Consider the following 22,219-nt stretch of genomic DNA (forward strand, 5'->3'; position numbering starts at 1 on the left):
GGAATGGCCTCTGTAGAAAAGGGGGCCAAGTCAAGTCCCCTTCCTGGAAAGAGCCTGCATCCAGAGACTGGTGAACGTGGGGTTTATATTAGTTATTAATAAGTATCTGACAAGAGTTAAAACAATACGTATTAATCATCCTAGCTCCTGGGGATGAGGAATTCTGACATTGTGTAACTAAGTTTTCTGTTTAGGAACTTTCCAGGCTACAGTCACAGATACAGACAGACTTTATTTTCATATAGATATCTGACTGGGGAAGAATGCATGTCTGAAGCTGGGTGGTCAGCGGAATTCATTTCTTTGTTGTTGCAGGTTTACCTGGCATCCTGTCCTCTGGTTTGTTTGTTTGTTTTTAAAGAACGTATTATTCATTGGTTAAGGAATCTGCCTTTGGTTCCTAAAATTTAGCATCCCAACATGGTTACCTTGTCATCCCATTAAGGGGAGCTTCTACAATGACTATGGTAGCAAGCCAGGATATTATATAACATTGTATAGTTATGAAGGTTACAGTCTATCACCTTTTGTGATTTAATTAGGAACAAATCACTAGGCAAGTTTTAGAGTTCTTTGCTACAAGAGTGTTATAAAGGTCTGGTGTCCCTGTCCCAAATCTCTACAATCATGACGGGCCATCTTAGGGTTGTACGTCCCTGTGATCTGGGTAGGTCTTTGTTGGGGATATACCACAGCCCAGCCCATTCCTGATTCCTTCTCTTTCCTTCCACTCATCCGTCCTGACAGTCTCCTTTATAAATGACTTTCATTCATGTCTCCATCTCAGGAGGTTGGGCAGCAGATCTCTGGCCAATATTTTCAGTGGTAGAGACTGAAAAGTATTCTAGGAACAGACTAAAAGAGTGAAGTCTTTGGATCAGAGAACCGTGGGATGTCCCATTAGAGTGGCCTATTGGAGACACAGAAATGGAAGAGAAATTTGGGAGAACGTCTGGTGTGGAAGGTCCAGGATGGCATGGTGATAAAAGTGGAGTGGTTGTTTTTGACATGGTGGGAAGTCTAGGAAGCTGTCCTGACAACAAGTTTCCCTAGGATTTATGAAGGTAATTCTGGCAGCAACACACTGTTTCAAGTTCCTTAGAGCAGCTTCCCGTGGGTACTAGAATAGCTAGTAAAAACAGGTAATGTGGCTTTCAGAAAAATCCTCCCACACACGTAGGTTTAGAAAGTTTTCTCCTAGGGACAAAATTGAAGTTTGTGGCTATAATGGGTTAAAGTATGTCCTCCCTTCCAATTTCATATGATCAAGTCCTAACATTCTACTCATCAGAATTAGACTACATTTGAAGACAGAGTCAGTGCATACAGGTGATTAAGATAAAGCCAGTGGACTGGGCTCTAGTCCAGTATGACTAGACAATAAGAAGAGGACATTTACACGGAGAGAGGAGACGCATAAATGGAACGCTATAAGAAGATGAAGGAAGAGCTTAGAGTGTTATAACAGAAAGGAAGGATGCTGGGAATTGTCAGAAAAGCAGCAGAATCTTGGAAGACAGGCCTGCATGGATTATTCCCCACAAGTCTTGATGGACTTGCTGCGGGACTGGCTGGGACAGAAACTTCTGTCAACAGAAGAGGAAACTCCATTCGGATTATATTACATGAGAAAAGAATCTATTGTTTAATAAAAGGAAAAAACTGAAATGCTAAAAAGTAGATAAACAAATAAGCAAGGCCTAGAACATTAACACAAGGGCTCTTTAGTTTCCTGCCTGTGGTTTAGGTGATGAAGGGACCATGTTAACTGGTGTAGAAAATTATTTTAATGGGTGCTACTTTTGTTTATGCTCTGGAGCGTTTGTTTAATGATGCAAAGATGTGTTTGATGAAATAAAATTCACCTGCAGTCCAGAGGCTGCGTCAGCAACTAGCTGACAGGAAGTTGTAGGGAGGAGCCAGGTGGAGAAGGGTTTATAAGGAAGGGCGAGGAGAAGCATGAGGACTTTTTGGGAGATGTGAGGAGGTGAGCGGCTTGCTATTCAGCCTCTCTGGGAAGCAGGGTTCCACCTGAACCTTTGAATCTTGAGTTTTTAGTTGGGGAGAGACTTAGGTAAGTTCTCTTAGTAGCGCTGAAAGAACCCTTGCCTGAGGGAACACAATTTCCTCAGGCTGAGTCTCTTGGCCTAGCTGCTGCTGGTAGAGGCGGGGTTGTGATTGCTGACTAGGATAGCCCTAGCTTAGAAGATAGCAACCAGTAAAAAGGAGGACAGCGGTCAACGGCTACTCATTACTTTTGTTAGGGTACCTCTGGCTTCAAATAGCTGAACGTTTAACGTGAAAAGTAATAAAATGTGCTATATCACTTCAAATAGCTGTACATCTTGCTGGAAAAGTAATAAAACGTGTTCTATCACTTGCGATCAGAGGTTAAGAGTTCTTCCAGGATTCATTAATTCAGTAGCTTATCAACTCCCGGTTAGTTACTTGCCTCACTTCAATGTCAGGGCTTGAGTATTCTGGACCATTCAGATGAAGCAAGGGAGGAGTTAAATCCATGTTAAATATGATTTCTTTTCTACATATGCGAATGATGATTAGCATTTAGTCCTCTGAGGTATCCCACGTGATGACAGCACACAGGTCTCCTAACTGTTGTCCTCTGATACTGTCAGAAAGCTGCTCGGAAGCCTCAAACACACAAGTGGACCAAGGACATCCATTTCCTGGAGCCCCTCCTTCTCTCGGGAGTTTGTTCTCACTTTACCTAATAAATGTACATCTGTTATGCTTTAAAAACAGAAAACAGAAATTTCTCTAGCACCATATTTCTCCCTAGAAATCCATAAGGATGACCCCAGCTAAGACGCCTAGCAATAGTGGAGAGGGTTCCTGAACTGGTCTTCCCCTGGCATCAGATGGATGACTACCCTAATTGTCATCATAGAGCCTTCATCCAGTAACTGATGGAACCAGATGCAGAGATCCACAGCTAACACCAGCCTGAGCTCTGGGAATCCACTTGAAGAGAAGGAGGAGGGAATATGTGAGCAAGGGAGGTCAAGATCATGATGGGGAAATCTACAGAGACAGCTGAACCAAGTTTGGGGGAACTCAGAAACTCTAGACCGACAGCTGTGGAGCCTCTATGGGACGGAACTAGGCCCAACATATGTGGGAGACAGTGTGAAGCTTGAACTATCTGAGGGGTCCCAGCAGTGGTACTGGGATCTATCCCTGGTGCATGAGTTTGCTTTTTGGAACACATTCCCTATGATGAGATGCCATGATCAGACTTAATGTATGTGTGTGGGGGTGTAAGGGCTTGGTTCTGCCCCAACTTAATGTGCCAGACTTTGTTGACTCCCCATGGGAGTCATTACCCATAGGAAGGAGTGGGTGAGCTGGGGAGGGAGGTGAGAGGGGCAGGAAAAGTGGTGGGGAAACAACCGTGGTTGGAATGTAAAATGAAATTTAAAAAATAAATAAATAAATGAAAAAATATTTTAAAAAAACAAACAGAAAGAGGAGACAGAGAGCCGAAACCCTCTCTGGGTTTCCTGATCCAAGCTTGTGTGTAGGTGTGAAAATTTTATGCTCTTTCAATACTTCATCATAGGAATGTGTCCATTAAACATGGTTCTTTTTCTCTGTTCTTTTCTTTGACAGAAGGGTGGTTCTGATTTTTCTTATCTGCAGAGCTGGGAAAAGAAACCTCTCAAGTCTCGGCTCTACAACAAGAAGGCACAGAAGCTACCCATACAGCCCTGATTGTGATGGCAAGTCTTAATTGTCATCTTGACTACATCTTGAATTGACGCAAGCAGCTGGGCACACCTGGGAGGAATTTTTTTCGTAAACCATTATATTCCAGATCTGTAGGGGTGGGAAGATCCACCTTTAATCTGGGCACCACCTTCTGCTGGCAGCCTAAATAAAGGACATGGAAGAAGGAAGGTTGCTTTCTGCTTGCTTGCTCTTGCTCTTGCTGGCAAGACTATTTCTTCATTAGAGCTCACTTCTTTGCGATTCCAGCATTTACTAAAGGCCAGCTGAGAGATTCAGACTCACCAACTGAACAACTACTGGAATCTTGGACTTCCGTTGGGAGACAACCATTGTTGGACTAGCTGGACCACAGTCTATAAGACGTTTTTACAAATCCCCTATCTATCTATCTATCTATCTATCTATCTATCTATCTATCTATCTATCTATTTATTTATATCTTATCCTAGGCTATCCTTTCTGTTCCTTTAGAGAACCCTGACTAATATAAACTCCCTTCTCTCCTAAGAGGGAACTGTTATTCTGAGTTGGATTTTTACCATTTTATGCATTTTGTATGTGCAAACAATGCATAGTGTTGTTTTAGTGATCTGCAACTTTCTTTGTTGAGCATTAGTCTCTGAGGTTTATCCATTTTCTATGCTAGTCATATAATGCATTAATTTTAATCATTATATGATTGCACCACATTTTCCTCATTCCTTCTCCTGGTGATGGACATTAGGTAACTTATGTTTTCAAATGCACAATCTGATCCAGCAAGATTGATGCAGGCAAGGGTAGCTCCCTCCAGGGTGTTTACTAAACCATAACATTTGTATCTGACCAGCAAAGATGAGAAAGTAGTGCCCCGTAGGCATATGGCAGGCTGCAAATGAAAGTTTCATGCTCCGAGCTGTCCTGAGGGAAATTTAAAATCCTCAGTTGACAAATGAAGACTGGGACTTGATCTCTGAAACCCCTTGAGTAGAAATTTGATCTAAATGGAAGTGAATGTGGGTGCGGGCCCTCCATTCCCGTGCGAAGCTCTTTACCTGTGCACATTATCGGAGGAACGAAGAACAGAGCCGGTCATGTGGCTGTGATGCTAGATGTCTGGGGGCTACTCTCGAGAAACTTGCACATGCTCCATGTTATACAGACCTATGTTCTCCAACTTTTCCTGTTCCTTCTACTGTGGACTGATCTCTTCACCTCTTCCTTTCTTCATATCAGTACTTTGAAGGTTTTTCAAAGACTTGTTCCATTTTCATAAGCTTATAAATCTCATATCTCCCTTGATACCGTTTCATCTTTTTCCCTAACATTTTAGTATGAAAAACTTCAATTATATAGCACAATTAAAAGAAATTTAGAGTGAGCAGTCCAGTGGTTTTGCTGTTTTTACTTTTCTGACATGTCTGTCCTTGTATCGATGCTGTTCCCAGCTATCAGCTCATCTTACGAAAGTAAGTTGCAAATACCTGTACATTTTACTTATGAGCCCCTTACCGTGAATATTGCTATGTTCAATATTTGCTTATTTTTATTGAACTACATTTTTATCTAGTGAAATCTGTGAACATTACTCTTACTCTTTATGGAGTTTTATAAATGCACACACGGTATAACCTCAACCCCTATCAAGATTCAGAACACTGCGGGCGTCCCAGAAAGTTTTCTTATATTCCTTTCTCGTCAACTACCACCCCACATGTAAGCTATTATTGGAATTGTTTCCTCTCTGTCTGGTTATTTTAGTAATTTTTTTATTTGGAAATTGTTTTCAATCAGACAAAAAATGTGCAAGCAAAGTGAAGACTCTACAGTATTCTTCACCCAGGTTCACCTCTCTTTAACATTTAACTCATTTCATTTGACACTTGCTTCCTCTGGGTATACAAAATATTTTTCTGACTCATTGGAGAGCGAGTAGCACATAGCCATAGATTAGTTCAGCCAGTTTTAGGCTCTGTAGAAAGAGAATCACACAGCATGACTTTACTTTTACAATTTTTATGAAAGGAATATATTTACATAGTTAAGAAACCAATAGTCCTGGTAGGTTTTTTTTTTTTTAATGAAAAACAACAGTCCTTTCTAATGGTTCTCACATATTAGTCCTGCCCCTGAGGGACTTGATCTCTTTTAACCCTTAACTAGTCATTGTGGTGGTTACTTCCCTGTTCGTAAATTGGTTTATATTGTTCCATTTTGCTTAGAAATTTTTTGTTTGAGACATTGCCATAGTTTGAATCTTAGACATTGTCCAAAGCCCCGTGTGTTAAAGGGTTGCCTTGCAGGCTGTGGTGCTGGCAGGAGCTGTTGGAACCTTTAGGAAATAGGGCTCAAGGGAAGGAAATTGGGCCCCTGGGGCATGCCCCTGAAGGGGCTGTGGGCACCTCTTTTCTTTTCTCACTCATGTGGCCACCATGAGGAAGAAGCCTTTCTCACTTACATGCACCTCACTACCATGTTCTGCCTTGTCACCAAAACAATGTGGCCTACCTACCATGGTCTGGTCACCTTACAGAAACAAATCAAAACAACTCATTTCATTTATATCGGTTATTTTATGATGCTTTTGTGACAGCAGTGGGAAGCTCACGGACATGGGCCTTTTTCAGTAACGCTGTGTTTGGGTAGGTCCATTCCTTTTTGCATTCATCAAGCCATACATTTGGCAAATGCTTTCTGGTTGAAAATGAGCTCTCATTTCATCTGGGTGAATACCCCAGAGTGGAATTTCTTGGCTATATAGTGTATGTTTTCTGTGAGAAACTGGTAAGGGTTCTTTGTTAAAGGGTCTGTACCATCTGGCATTACCGAGGGCAATGGTTGCAAGTTTAGTTGCTCTGCATCTTCATCAAATATTTTCAGTGTTATTGATTTTAGACTGAGTGGTGATGTCTCACTGTGATGTTCATTTTCTTTCCCCTATTGACTCATAGTTTTGAACAGGTTTTCATGTGATTATTGAAGCAGAATTAATAAAAACTCAGAGAGAGAAAATGGGGTTCAACATGAAGGTCAGAAAAGCAAAGCAGCCAGCCACTGTCTCTTATCTCAGCCTCAGTCTGAAAATGGTATTCCTGCCTCCAGGAATCTCAGGATAAGACTGAAATTGAGAGCTGTTTTCTCTCGTTTTATAATCCTCTCCATTGCTGGTAGTAAAGGTGTACACCACTGGGATTAAAGGCTGTAGTGATGAGGTAAGGGCAGGCCTGCTTTTCATCCCGCCTGGCTCCAGCAGGGCTAGCTTAGCCCCAGAAATAATAGCACAAAAACTGTATTCTTTTAAACACTGCCTGGCCCGTTAGTTCTATCCTCTTACTGACTAATTCTCACATCTTGATTAACCAATTTCTAATAATTTGTGTAGCACCACGAGGTGGTGGCTTACCAGGAAAGATTCAGCATGTCTGACCTGGCAGCTGGCTCCATCGCATCTGCCCTCACTTCCCAGCATTCTGTTCTGTCTATTCCACCCACATATGTTCTGACCTATCAGGCCAAGCACTTTCTTTATTAATTAACCAATGAAAGCAACAGATAGACATATGACCTTCCCACATCAAAAGGCATGTACCACCCAGTTTCTATGATAAACTAGTGTGTCTACTGGGGTTAAAGGTGTGTGTTACCATTAACTGGTCTGTAAGTAAGGCTGACTAGTAGGGCTAGTTTACTCTCAAATCTTCAAGTCAGCTTTATTTATTAAAATACAGTTAAAATTCCTCTACATTTTATAGTCATTGGTAGCATATCTTTGGTGAAATGTATGTTCAATTATTTTACCCATTAATTTGGGTTTTTTTTTTTCATTTTTAGGGCTGGACAGATTGCTCAGTGGTCAAGAGCACTTGTTCTTGCAGAGGACACATGTTTGACTTTCAACACTGCTACAGTGACTCATAACCATCCATAACTCTGGTTCCAGAGAGCTCAGTGCCCTATTCTGGCCTCCTGATGTTCATATTTTTAGGGGGTCTGTAAGCTCCAGTGACCTTCCTGTCTGCAATGTGTTCAGAGATTGTCTCATATTTACATTGGCCACTGGGCTTCTTTCCTGCACACTGGGATCTGAATTTTGGTATTCATGATTGTATAGCAAGCTGACCCATCTCTCTAGTCTCCATCATTGAGTTTTAAATGTTCTATGTAGAGTTTGGTAAACACCCTTTGTCAGATATACAATTTCCAAAGTCCAGTCTATGGCTTTTCTTTATTCTTTCTCTATTTTTATTTATTTATTTAAAAATTTTTATACATATGGTCATGTTTTGTAGCTTAGGCTGGCCTTGAACTCATGACAATCCTCCTGCCTCTACCTCCTGAGTGTTGGAATTTTATAGGCATTTACTTCTATACTTGGTGTATGCTCTCCTCCCCCATCTCATTCTATCTTTTGCTAGTAGTTTCTTTTGTAGAAGTGAATATAATTTTTATGAAGTCCTATTTATTAATTCTTTTTGAAGATATATTTATTTTGTGTGTATTATTGTTTGTTCCATCTACATATGTTCACTGTCTTATTACTTTTCTATTGCTGTGATAAGATACAATGACCAAGGCAACTTACAGATTTAAGAGTTTACTGGGGACTTGCTTACAGTTTCAGAGGGTTAGAGTTCATGATCATCATTGTAAGGATCATGGCAGCAAGCAGGCAGGTATGGTATTAGAATAGTAACTGAGAGCTTACACTGTGAGACATCCCTGGCAGGGGAGGATACCATAGGCTTCTGAAACCTCAAAGTTTGTCCCTAGTGACACACCTCCTCAACAAGACCACACCTCCTAACCCTCCCTAAACAGTTCTACCAACCAGAGACCAAATATTAAATATATAAATCTATGGGAGCCATTCTTAAGAAAAACCACAACAGGCACTATACATACATGCCTGGGACCTGTGAAGTTCAGAAAAGGGTTTCAGATATCCTGGAACTAAAGTTATACATAATTATGAGCTATGAGCCACCATCTGGGTGCTAGGAACTGAACCGGGTTCTCTATAAAAACAGCAATTATTGTTAACCACTTAGCCATTTCTTCAGCTTCTATATTTACTCTTTTCTTATACTGATAAAAAATTTGGCATTTCAAGGTGAAGGGCTGTTGCAGGGTTTCCTAAAAAGATGTGATTCAGATAGGTAATTTGTATATAAAAACAAATTGCCAAACATTTCTAATTTTCTATTCTATGCTTTTTGAGATTTTAATGTTATGGTTCATTTAGGGTTAATGCTTTTGTAAACAGTAAGGTTTAAATGTGACTATTAACTGAAATCAACTAATAGCTGTGGGGCTAGTTCTCTATTGTGTGCATGCATATATTTTAGGGCAACAATCATTACATTATATATGTATGTGTGTGTGTTTATACCAAATCATGTTGATGCATACACTTACTTATTATTTGTCACTTATACACCAGTTAAACTGGAGAACAGGGAATAAAGTGGGAATAATCATTATAGCATGTCAAAGAGATGTTGTAAGTGCTTTTAGATACTTTACTTTTAGTGCTTTTGATAATATATCTAAACCTCTTACCGCAAATGTTCATCCATGCTCAATGAATTCTAAATACTATTATTGATATTCTTTTTTTCAAGTCTTTTACATTTTGCTAAGATTATTCCCTCTGCTGAGAGGAAAAATAGATTTGGCAAATAATAGAGTATAGGTAAATCACATAGGCCATGACTAGACTAGGCTTCTTAGTTCTTTAAGGTGCAATTCTTTTTTGTATCCCCAAGAACTACTCAGGAGGAGGTATGAAGATGACTAATTAATCTTATCCTAAAGTGACACTAAAGCAATTATTCATTTAGCCTTTCATTCTTTAATTATATAACTTATCTCACACTTGCTAAGTTTATATTGTGTGTTAGGCACTGTGCTAGAAGCTGGGAGATGTTTAAGGTGAATCTCAGCAAAAAAAAAAAAAAGCAGATAGGATTCTTGTCCTCAATGACAAAGTAGTCCTATTAGTAGACAAGGAAAGGCAAGTTTGAAACAATGTGATTGGGCCTGTATAAGATACCATGTTATTGTGATTGAGTGGCTACGAACTAAAGTCTCTTTCTTTCACTATCATATATTTTGTTTATTCCTGTTGCCCAAGTGCTAAGCATTGCGTATGGTCTGTCCAATATGATCAATCGAATTCTAGTTGAAACTGACAGGAAGATAAGGGGGTAGTCCCTAGGGGGAGTTGGAGGGAAGTAGTGATGGACAGGTGCGATCAGCAAGCTTCGTATAAATGTATGGAACAACTTTCAAAGAAAAAAACACATTTTTGGATAAAAATGTCTCTGAATAAATGACATCCAGTGAAAAGATTTCTTTGATGAGGCTACACAGAAAAGTTTCACATGAATTGTTTGCTTTTCATTTTCATAGAGGACACCATGTGCACAATGAATGTGTGTTCGATGAGTGAGTTATTAAATAAATATTGGGCAGAAAATGAGCTAAAGGAAACAGGGAGTACTTTTGATTTCTGCAAAACTTTTTTCGGCAAGAACTCTGCATCAGGTTTGGTTCTGAGCATGGAGGACACACAGCCTTTCCCCTTGAGGACCTCCAGGTCTAGTCTGTTGGGAAAACAGACGAGAGAACAGCTGGTTACGGTGCAGTATAAGAAGGGGCGTAAATAAAGCTTGAATCGGATGAGGAGTCCAAGGGAGAGCCATTAAACATGATTCTAAAGATAGGTTTCATTTTCTACAATAAGAGTCAGTCAGAAAACAATTGCTCAAAGAATCTATTATGTTTTCAGAGAAAGTGTGAAAATTTCATTATTGTTAATGGAAATAGAACAGTGAAGAAAATGGAACGAAGAGAAATATCCAAATAAGCTGTCATTATCTATGAAATAGAGTCATTTGGTGGTTAAGTGATGTTTATTAGGAAGGTACCTTGGCACTCGCCTTTTGAGAAAGATGATCAAAAGGACACCAAAAATACCAGGTAACGCCATCCTTACTTAGGATAACTTTGCAACATCAGGAGAATTTGTTCATGAAAACCAAGCAGCATTTAAAGAATGGAGTGATTTTATTTTCACTATTGTGTATCATTTTTTTAAGCAGACAAATCAGTATAAGAAACAGTGGCTGGGGCTGGAGAGATGGCTCAGTGTTTAAGAGAACTGACTTCTCTTCCAGAGAACCCAGATGCAATTTCCAGCTCCCACATGGCAGCTCACACCTGTCTGTAACTCCAGTTCCTGGGGTCTTGACACCCTCACACACATACATGCAGGTAAAACACCAACATGCATAAAAATAGTTAAAAAAAGAAATAAACTGTGGCCAAGCTGATGAAAACGGTATACCTAAATAAGATATAGAAATAACGCTATCTTAGAAGTCACCCCTCCATCCTAACAATGGGTAGAAAATGAACAAATTGAAAACTCAGTATATCTAGATACAGCAGAGAAGTGAGGTCATAGGAAACAGATGCCCAGGCAGAAGATGAAAAGAGGGGCTAATGACACTTGCGCATGAGGAGGAGCAGCCCAGGGAACTGCTGCCAGGTTCAGTGAACCTGTAACTGACAAATTGCAGGAGATTTGATGTACAATGATTCTGAGAGTTAGAAACCCAAAGAAAACATGATCACAAGGGGACCTATATTCTGCAAACTGTGCTTCTAGGGATTCTACCAGATCCTTACTAAATATTGGCAAAGACTTCTAACAGGGAAGCGGGAGAAGGAACTTCTTTGAACCACATCAAAACATTCTGTCTTTTATGGGGCCTGCCCTCAGGAGGAACTATTTTACCAGAACTCCACTTGCTGGGCTTGTATCAGAGCCTAACCTGCCTGGATGAAAGGAAATATCCCATTCCAGCTCCCTCCTGACTTCATATAGAGAAAGAGGCATATCTAGCTCCACACCCTTTTAGCCACCTTGTCTCAGTAAGTGAGGACCTGATGTATGACACTCGTAGTTCAGAATGACTGATACGACCAATGCTTTATCATGGAAATAGAGAATAATCTGCCTACTCTAATGCTTTCTACTCTATTCCTAAAGGCTTGGTTGTCATAGTGCCTTTGTGTATGTGTGGTGGGGGGGGGAGGACACATGTTCGAGTGTCATTGTGGATGTGTGCGGGGGACACCTGTTCATGTGTGAATAGGTGCATATGCACACGTGTGCGTGTGGAGATCAGTGAACAACCACATTTGCTGTTCCTCCAGTACTACCTGTGTTTTAAAACGGTCAGATTAGGCCTTCCAGCAGCCTGGAACTTATTGCCTGTTACGGTAAGTGAGCTGGCCAGTGAGCCCTGAAGTTCTGCCAACCTCCATCTCCCCAGCGCTAGAGCTACAAGTGCAAGCCACGGACTGTGCCCAGTATGTGAGTCCTGGGGGAGTGATTGCAGGTCCTCATACTGTATAAAGCAAGCACTGACGGAGCTGTCTCCTAGTCTGGTAGTTCACTTTATCTACTATATCATGTTCATCTCTTAACAATATGTTATGAAGCATACTATACTCAGAGGTGGGGGAAACAGTTTAAACAAATTAAATCAGAACCTCAGCTTAGGCAGGAAGGCTGTAATCATCAGAGTATGGATTTTTAAGAAGCTGCTAAGTGATAGGGATGTAGCTCAGTTGGTTGAGTGCTTGCCTAGGATGCGCTGAACCGTAGGTTTGATCCCCAGCACCAACTATAACCAAGTATTGTAGGATAGTCACAATAAGGGGAGATAGAGGCAAAAGGATCTGAGGTTCAAGGTCATCTTTAGCCACACAGTGAGTTTGAGGCCAACCTGGGCTAAACAAGATCATGTCTCAAGGAAATAAAATAAATAAATAGCTAGGAAAAAGAACATAATACCTCAAATTTGTGAGATAGAAACAATAACAAATAACATATACATAGTGGAATACCAGAGGGTGAAAAACATGGAAAAGAACAGAAACAGCATTTGAAAAAATAATGACCCAGATTAAAAAAAAAATCCTTACCTAGGAAACCACATTCAAGCTGCCGAAAATCAAAGACAAAGTAGAAGAGAATTACAAGAAACCATCTTGTCTATGGAGGAGAAACAAGTAAGGACCATGGTCTGACTGCTCCTCAGAAACTGTTCCTGTAAGAAAAGAATGCAGTAAAATATTGCGAGAAAACAACCCCATGAAACCTAGATTTCTTCACATTTAAATAAGCCTTCAAAAGTGAAAGAGAAATAGAGACATTTTCAGGCAAAAAACTGAAGTAACATGTTGTCGCTTAGCCTGCCCTGAAAGAAAGATTAGAATGAACTCCTCAGAGAGAAGGAAATTGACAGAAGTCAGGCATTACAAGAAGGAAGAGTCTCAGAAAGGGGTAACTAAGGATGAAATGGAAAGGCTTATTATTGCTATTCTTAATTGCTCTAACATGCAATCATTTCTTCATAGCCACAGAGGCTGGGAGGACAGCTTGGTTGTGTGCCTGGAGTACACAATGGCCTGGATCAGAGTCCCAGGAATGCAAAAGTCACGTGTGTGTTCATTGCACATGGAATAAACGAGAACAATGATACAAGGAACGCAGGGGATCTGGAGGACTTTGTACTTATGTGGCACTTGCATGACCAGTGGAACAGTATAATGATAGTTAAAAGTCCATTTGGGTTTATTGTAAATATTTATCACAAAATCTAGGTGTATTAGTTATATTTCTTATTTCTATGGCGAAATACCTAACTTACTAACTTAAGAAAATAAATCGGCATTTGGTTTTTGGTTCACAGTTAGAGGGTATAGTCCATCATGGCAAAGAACTTATGGCTGCAGGACTTTGAGGCAAGTGCTCCCATGGCTTCTACCATGAGGACGCAGAGGAGCTGAATATTTGCACGTATTTTGCTTTGCCTTTTTATTCAGTTCAGAACTCAAACCCATGGATTTAGAATAGGTAGCATCTGCTTTTAAAATAGGTCTTCTCACCTCAATTAACCCAATAGAGATAACCTTTTCCATACTTGCTCAGGAATTTGTTTCCATGGTGATTCTAAATTCAAGATACTTGATCATCAAGATTAATCATCATACTACAAAAAACACTAGAGAGAGGGGGCTCAGAAAGGAAGGAGTGAGGGCAGGCAGGGACTGTGAAGTGGATTGGTGGGTTATGTCACCTGTTACCAAGTTACCTGAACCTAAATTCAATCCCTGAAACCCATTTGGTGGAAGGAGAGACTCAATGACAGCAAGTTACTCTGTCTTCCAACATCCACTGGGATACATTCACACCGGCACACACACACACACTAAATAAAAATATACACACATAAATACTTGTATAAAAGTAAAACAGTTGTACAAGTAAACTAGTAAAAAGGTAAGTTAAAAGGCAGCGGTGAATAAAGAAAATATGTAATTCTATTTAGTCATAAATAAGAACAAGATGTTGCTTGCACGAAAAGTGATGCAACTGGAGATAATCAGTTTAAGAAAAAAACATAAGTCAGGCTCAGAAAGACAAACATCATGTTTTCTCTAGTTTGTGGTTCCTATTTTTATAGATACATAAAAGCATGCAATCCCCATCAAGGTCCCATCAAAATTCTTCACAGATCTTGAGAGGACAATAATCAACTTCATATGGAAAAAAAAAACAGGATAGCCAAAACAATCATACAATAAAGGATCGTCTGGAGGCATTACCATCCCTGACTTCAAACTATATTACAGAGCTATAGTATTGAAAACATCTTGGTATTGGCATAAAAACAAAGAAGTCGACCAATGAAATCGAGTTGAAGACCCGGATTTTAACCCTCAATCCTATGAACACCTGATTTTTGATAAAGGAGATAAAAGTTTACAATGGAATAAAGAAAGCATCTTCAACAAATGGTGCTGGCACAACTGGATGTCAACCTGTAGAAGAATGAAAATAGACCCATATCTATCACCATGCACAAAATTCAAGTCCAAATGGATTAAAGACCTCAATATCAATCTGAACACACTGAATCTGATAGAAGAGACAGTGGGAAGTACTCTACAACTTATGGGCACAGGAGACCACTTCCTAGGTATAACCCCAGCAGCACAGACATTAAGGGCCTCATTGAATAAATGGGACCTCCTGAGACTGAGAAGCTTTTGTAAAGCAAAGGACACTGTCGCTAAGACAAAAAGGCAACCCACTGACTGGGAGAAGATCTTCACCAACCCTGCAACAGACAAAGGTCTGATCTCCAAAATATATAAAGAACTCAAGAAACTAGACTTTAAAATGCTAATTAACCCAATTAAAAAATGGGGCACTGAACTGAACAGAGAATTCTCAACAGAAGAAATTCAAATGGCCAAAAGACACTTAAGGTCATGCTCAACCTCCTTAGCGATCAGGGAAATGCAAATTAAAACAACTTTGAGAAACCACCTTACATCTGTCAAAATGGCTAAAATCAAAAACACCAATGATAGCCTTTGCTGGAGAGGTTGTGGAGTAAGGGATACACTCATCCATTGCTGGTGGGAATGCAATCTTGTGCAACCACTTGGGAAATCAGTGTGGTGATTTATCAGGAAATTCGGGATCAACCTACCCCAAGATCCAGTAATACCACTCTTGGGAATATACCCAAGAGATGCCCTATCATATGACAAAAGCATTTGTTCAACTAGGTTCATAGCAGCATTATTTGTAATAGCCAGAACCTGGAAACAACCTAGATGCCCTTAAATGGAAAAATGGATGAAGAAAGTGTGGAATATATACATATTAGAGTACTCCTCAGAGGTAAAAAACAATGACACCTTGAATTTTGCATGCAAATGGATGGAAATAGAAAACACTATCCTGAGTGAGGTAACCCAGACCCAAAAAGATGAACATGGGATGTACTCACTCATAATTGGTTTCTAGCCATAAATAAAGGACATTGAGCCTATAATTTGTGATCCTAGAGAAGCTAAATAAGAAGGTGAACCCAAAGAAAAACATAGTCATCTGCCTGGATATGGGAAGTAGACAAGATTGCAGGGCAAAAACTGGGAACTTGGGGGTGAGGTGGGATGGGGGTAAGGGGAAATGGGATGAGAAAAGTGAGAAGGGGAGGATGGAGGGAGCTTGGGGGGAATGGGATGGAAGGAAGGGTGGAAATGGGAGCAGGGAAGTATATATGGTAATTAAGGGAGCCATCTTAGGGTTGGCAAGGGACTTGACTCTAGAGGGACTCACAGGTGTCCAGGGATATGTCCCCAGCTAGTACCTTGGGCATCTGAGGAGAGGGAACCTGAAATGACCCTATCCTATAGCCATACTGATGAATATCTTGCATATCACCTTAGAACCTTCAGCTGGCGATGGATGGAGATAGAGACAGAGACCCACATTGGAACACCAGACTGAGCTCCCAAGGTCCAAATGAGGAGCAGAAGGAGGGAGAACATGAGCAAGGAAGTCAGGACCGCGAGGGGTGCACCCACCCACTGTGACAGTGGGGCTGATCTATTGGGAGCTCACCAAGGCCAGCTGGACTGGGACTGAAAAAGCATGGGATAAAACCGGACTCTCTGAACATGGCGGACAATGAGGGCTGATGAGAAGCCAAGGACAATGGTTTTGGTCCTACTGCATGAACTGGCTTTGTGGGAGCCTAGCCTGTCTGGATGCTCACCTTCCTGGACCTGGATGGAGGGGGGAGGACCTTGGACTTCCCACAGGGCATGTAATCTGGACTGCTCTTCAGACTCAGAAGGAGGGGGAATGGAGTGGGGGTAGGAAGAGAGGAGTGGAGAGAGGAGTAGGAGGAGGGGGAGAGGAGGAGGGGGAGGGGGAGAGGAGTGGGAGGAGGGGGAAGGAAATGGGAGGTGGGGAGGAGGCAGAAATTTTTTTCAACAAAAAAATAAAAATAAAATAAAAGCATGCATATATAGCTATATAATATGAAGGTAAAAGTGAGAATGTCTATTGAGAGGGAGGGAGCTAACAGAATGAGTGAGGGTGAGGATAGGGGAGGGTATGGCCAGTGAACACAGTTAACACGAATGATATACTTGAATGAAAAATCTTAGGGTTTTTAATTGAAAATAGATTGTTCTCTTGTACATTACATACACACCACAGTTTCCCCTCCCTCTACTCCTCCTGGATCACCCTACCTCCCCTCTCCTCCACATCCCCTCCCCCTCTGCTTCCTCTTCAGAAAAGAGCAGGCCTCCAAGAGAAGGCAGCCAGACAGGGCAAAGCAAGTTACAATAAGACAAGGCAAAGGCCCTCATATCGATGCTGGACAAAGGAACCCAACAGGAGCAAAAGAGTCCCAAGAGTGGGCAAAAGAGTCAGAGACACACCCGCTCTCTCTGTTAAGAGTCCCACAAGAAGACCAAGCTAACAGCCATAACGTACAGAGAACCTGGTTCAGACCCATGCAGGCCCTGTGCCTGCTGCTTCAGTCTCTGTGAGCCCATGTGAGCCTTGCTTAGTTGATTCAGTGGGGCATGTTCTCCTGGTGTCCTCCATCCTCTCTGGCCCCTACAATCGTTCCTCCCTTTCTTCCATGGGGTTCCCATATCTCTGAGGGGAGGGACCCAATGGAGACCTCCAGTTCACACTTTCTCCACATTATGTCTATGAGTCTCTGTACCCGCTCCCATCCATTGCTGGGGGAAGTCTCTCTGATGACAACTGGACAAGGCACTGATTTATGAGTGCAGCAGAATAGCATTAGGAATCATTTCATTGACTGTTTTGCCAGTCATGTTTGGTTTTACCCTAGCTCTAGGTCTCTGGGCTATCCAGTCTCCTGCACCCGGCCATCCAGGCCATGTGCAGTATGGGCGCCCTCGCAAGGCATGGGCCTCAAGTTAAACCACACATTGGCTGACCACTCCCACAAGTTCTGTGCCACCATCTCCCAGGTCGAGGGTTTTGTGGCTGGGACGCTATCCAGGTTTCTCTTTCCATAGCCTGCAGAGTATCTTCTTACACGAAAGAGACCAGAACATAGGGGTGAAGGCTCTAAGTTCTCTATGTTCAACGACTATGTGAATGTCATTCTTAGCAATGGGGCCCCACAGTTAGTTTTCAGAGAGCGACCCTCTGTCCCAGCATCAGCCTGGGTTGTTTAGCTATCTCCACAGGACCCCCTCCGTTAACAAATCAAAGGAATTTAACCCAGTCCCACCACTGGAAGCCTTGGTTGACTACAAAAGGTGGCCAGTTCAGACTCCATAGCCTCCATTACTAGGAGTCCTCTCTTGACTCACCCTCATCGATTACAGGAAGTTTCCAAAAATGTCTTCATGCAGTCCATTACCATATACAATGAAGAAAATGAAGCCACATTTTTTTTCCAGCTTTCTGAGACAGGGTTTCTCTGGAGTTGTGGAGCCTGTCCTGGAACTCGCTCTGTAGACCAGGCTGGCCTCGAACTCACAGAGATCCACCTGTCTCTACCTTCCGAGTGCTGGGATTAAAGGTGTGCACCACCACTGCCCAGTATGAAGTCACAATTTTAAAACCATATAAAAACTATATAACCCCTATATACTCTGGAGACCATGACAGGATTCCAAACATGAGGCCAGCTTTTACCCCCAGCAAGATCCCCCCTCTCTCTTCCTCCCTCCCTCCCTCCCTGCCCCCAACGTACACACACACATAAGAAATGCATGTATCCAACATGAAACTAGGTTTTGTTGAAGACACAAATTTTAATGATAGTAATAATCATTTAGCTGTGGGTTGTAACCCCCATTCAAAGATGGAAAAGGGAAGGCTCAAGGATATAAAAAATGTTGCCTATGATCAGATTTCTGATAGACAATGAGAAACAGAAATAGTGACAAAAGACAGTTCTCTAGTTATGCACTCCACAGTGACATGTTTCCTTTCTCAAGCCCTTGCCTGGCCCCTGGGGGCTTCGAGGAGTACACAAAAATCGGAGCCAGGAGTATCTTAGTATTCCACATCACTTACAGGTTGTCAGAGGCCCTGTGATGCTCAGTCTATTCATTTTGCCTGCCTATGCTACTTCCTCAATGCTGTCATTCATTCAGGAGGGTGGGAATCTCCATGGAGATAGTGCATATTCTGGCTGTCAGCTCTTGGCACCTCCACTTTGATACTTTGGGAAGATTTCTACTGCTGGATTCCTTTCCTCAGCTTTTGGATATGGCTTTATGCTGGATGCTTTGACCTTTTGGTATATTTAGATTGGAAATTGGCCTCTAGTTTTGCATGCCATGGTGCTCAAAGCTCATGGAATTTTGGGGGGAGAGTGGGTAGGGTGTATGTCTGTCCCAAGAGGATGGGGAGGGGTGCTCTGAAAAGCCTTTTTCTCAATGTGACATGGCCCTGGTCATGAACACACAGCAGCTGCAGATACCTGCAGATAAAAGGCATAGAATTAGTGGGGTGTCAGCAGGACAAAATGAGGGCTGGAGAGACGGCCCAGCCATTAAAGGCTAGGCTCACAGCCAAAAATAAAATCAAAGAAAACAAAACAATAACAAAAGACAAAGCAACTATAAATAGCTGGGCATGGTGGTGCATACTTGTTACCCCAGTCCTGGGTAAGCAGAGGCAGGGAGAGCGCTCGGGTTCACTGTTCAACCAGCCTGTCAGAATCAACAAGTGCCAGGTCCCAGCAAGAGGCCCTTTCCGAAAAATCAAACAGCTCCTAAGGAATGACACCGGAAGTTGACCTTTGGGCTCAGTGCACATGGTCACACATACATGAGTTCACCAACACATGTGCATCTGCATGCATGCGTGCACGTGCCACACACACACACACACACACAAAGAAAGAGACAAAGAGAGCTCTCACTGATAATTGGGAGTTCCGTGGTCATCTGAGGTAGACAGGGATGCTACTAAGCATTTAGGAGCTTGCTCCACTCAATGCATCTTATCCTGGTTGAAAATCCATAGTAGAAATGTGGTGGCGATCAATTAACAATCAAGACAACCAGGAGCAAGCCTGGCCTAGCCAGTCCCTCATCAGGACCCATTTCAAGGTATTGTGCCAAGCAGACAATTAAAATCAATTAAACAATTAAAAAAAAGAAAAAGAAATGTGGTGGGGACAGGTGAGGAGAGGAAGAAGCTGTTGAAAGCATAGAAATGAGTAAGTGCTCATGACATTGTTTATTGGGCTAGGGATGTCATTGACTAGGTATTTGGCTGTTGGGTTTCAACTTCCTCATCTGCATAAGACCCAGTTCCTTTTATATGGGAAGGAAATATCAACAGATGGAGAATAAGTTTAAGAATCATTGAAAGTGGGAATAAGTGGTCTGTATGAATACGCCAAAAGATTTGACAAATGAAGAAAAACAGGGAGAGGGGACACTCAGTAGTGCAAGTCAACAGAACAACATAAAAAGATACATGTACGTATGTCTAGAAGGAGGCCACTGGGAGCCCCTGAGCAGCTCCCATGGAGAGATAGAGCAGAGAGCACAGACTTGAAGTGAAGAGGACCAGGGTATGGGGAAATAAGGAGACAGGACCCAACAGAGCAGTGGTGTTGCGTTGTGATGCCTAAACACCCATGTCAAGTCTAGCTTTGAATCTTCTCACCCCTCCTTTCTCCCCCTGCTTTTCTATTGTTCCATATGAAAAGGATGGAAATTCTGTTATTGCTGGGGTTAAGGATTCCAGGTGAAACACTGTCCTAAAATGTCTAGGCAAGAGGGGCCTGCTGGAGTCAGTCTGGAGAACTGCCAGAGGCGATGCTGTTGGCCATACTCTAAGGAGAAAGACTAGAGCTTGGGATCTGGCAAACTGGTTTTGGAGAAAACACAGGTAAGTGAGAAGTGCCAAAGGGGCTGAGGTGACCATTTGGACATGTGTAACTGAGCAATAAGCCATGCTTGATCCAGAGCTTCACGAGGCCCTTAAAGTCTCTCTTTCTCCAAATTTCCTGTCACCCCTGACCCCAGACCAGACCTATTATGATCACTGAAAAGACACTTCACATCTGGAAAGTGTTCTTGTATCTACAGGGTCTCTCACAGTAACATCCTCCCAGACACGCCTTTAGGAATTCTTCATTGGCTGCTACCATCAACAGACATCTAAGCAAAGATTCAGAGATGGTTGGTTAACTTGTTTAATTTTAAAATGAATGAATTGCAACATGGGTTATCTTTTTTTCCAGTCTTGAAACATAGCATGAGTAAAATTGCAATAATAACATGGAGACATTCATAGCAAATCACTAGAGAAATTCCATTTTCTATCAGCAAACACAAGTTAAGCACCTAACATCCATGCTTCTTAGGATTTCTAGCTGACTAGGGAGCAATTAGAACTGGGTTTTAATGAATGCACATGAACTCAAGGGTTTGATTTCCAGGAAGAAAGACTAACTTAATAATGGGTTTTAGATTTAACTCAGGATCTCACTCAGGTATCTTCTTTGAATAAAACATATTTGGAGGTAAATTCCTAACATACATATCAACTACAACATGCTATGTCAACTTCTTTCTCGCCCATGAAAAAGCATGGAGTATCCCACAGATTTGCGAGTGACTTTTAAACAGTGCAACTTCATCAGCTGCTGTACAGAAATAGGAACTTCCCATGAAATACTGAATTAAGTAAACTTCATGTTCCAGTGAACTCTGTCTAGTAGCAATTTAAAACGTTGTACCTTTAGCAACCTATATCTAAAAACTATCCCCAAGGAAACAACTGAGGCTCAAATGCACACCCCACATCCCACAACTGCCCAGAAATCCTGTGGTCCCTGTTTCTTTGCAATTAACTCCTCTGGCTATTACAGCATCCTCCCCCCAATCCTTTTCAAAATTCCATAGAAAATTATCACTAGACATTCCAAGGGATTCTCTTCCTTAGAAACAATTTAAACTTACCAGTCTATGTCAAGTTCCTATAGTAAGGAGGTTGCTTGTTCATTCCCGACTGCTCAGCCCTGAAATAATCATACAGAAACTGTATTAATTAAATCACTGCCTGGCCCATTAATTCTAGCTTCTTATTGGCTAACTCTTATATATTAATTGAGCCCATCTCCATTAATCTGTGTATTGTCATGTGGCTGTGGCTTACCAGGTAAAGCTCGGGCATCCATCTCCAGTGGGGTGACATGGCTTCTCTGTCACTCTGCCCTTCTTTCTCCCAGCATTCAATTTAGTTTTCCCTGCCTACCTCTATTCCCTGCTCGGGCCCAAGACAGTTTCTTTATTAACCAATGGTACTCACAGCATACAGAGGGGAATCCCACATCAAGTTCCTTTTCCTGTTGCTGGGATAAAATATTCTGGCAAAAGAAATGTAAGAAAGAGGGTGTTTATTTTATCATACAGTTCATGTTACAGTTAGTTATAATGGGAAAGTCGAGGCAGTAAGAGCGTATAGTACCTGGTCACATCACAACCACAGTGAAGAACCAGGGATCGATGAGATCGATGCTGCTCACCTCATTTTCTCCAGGATTCTAGCCAGGGAAAGGTGCCACCTGGAGTGGACTTATCTTCCAGT

The sequence above is a fragment of the Microtus pennsylvanicus genome, chromosome X (genome assembly GCF_037038515.1).
Source record: "Microtus pennsylvanicus isolate mMicPen1 chromosome X, mMicPen1.hap1, whole genome shotgun sequence".
In the NCBI taxonomy this organism is placed as follows: domain Eukaryota; kingdom Metazoa; phylum Chordata; class Mammalia; order Rodentia; family Cricetidae; genus Microtus; species Microtus pennsylvanicus.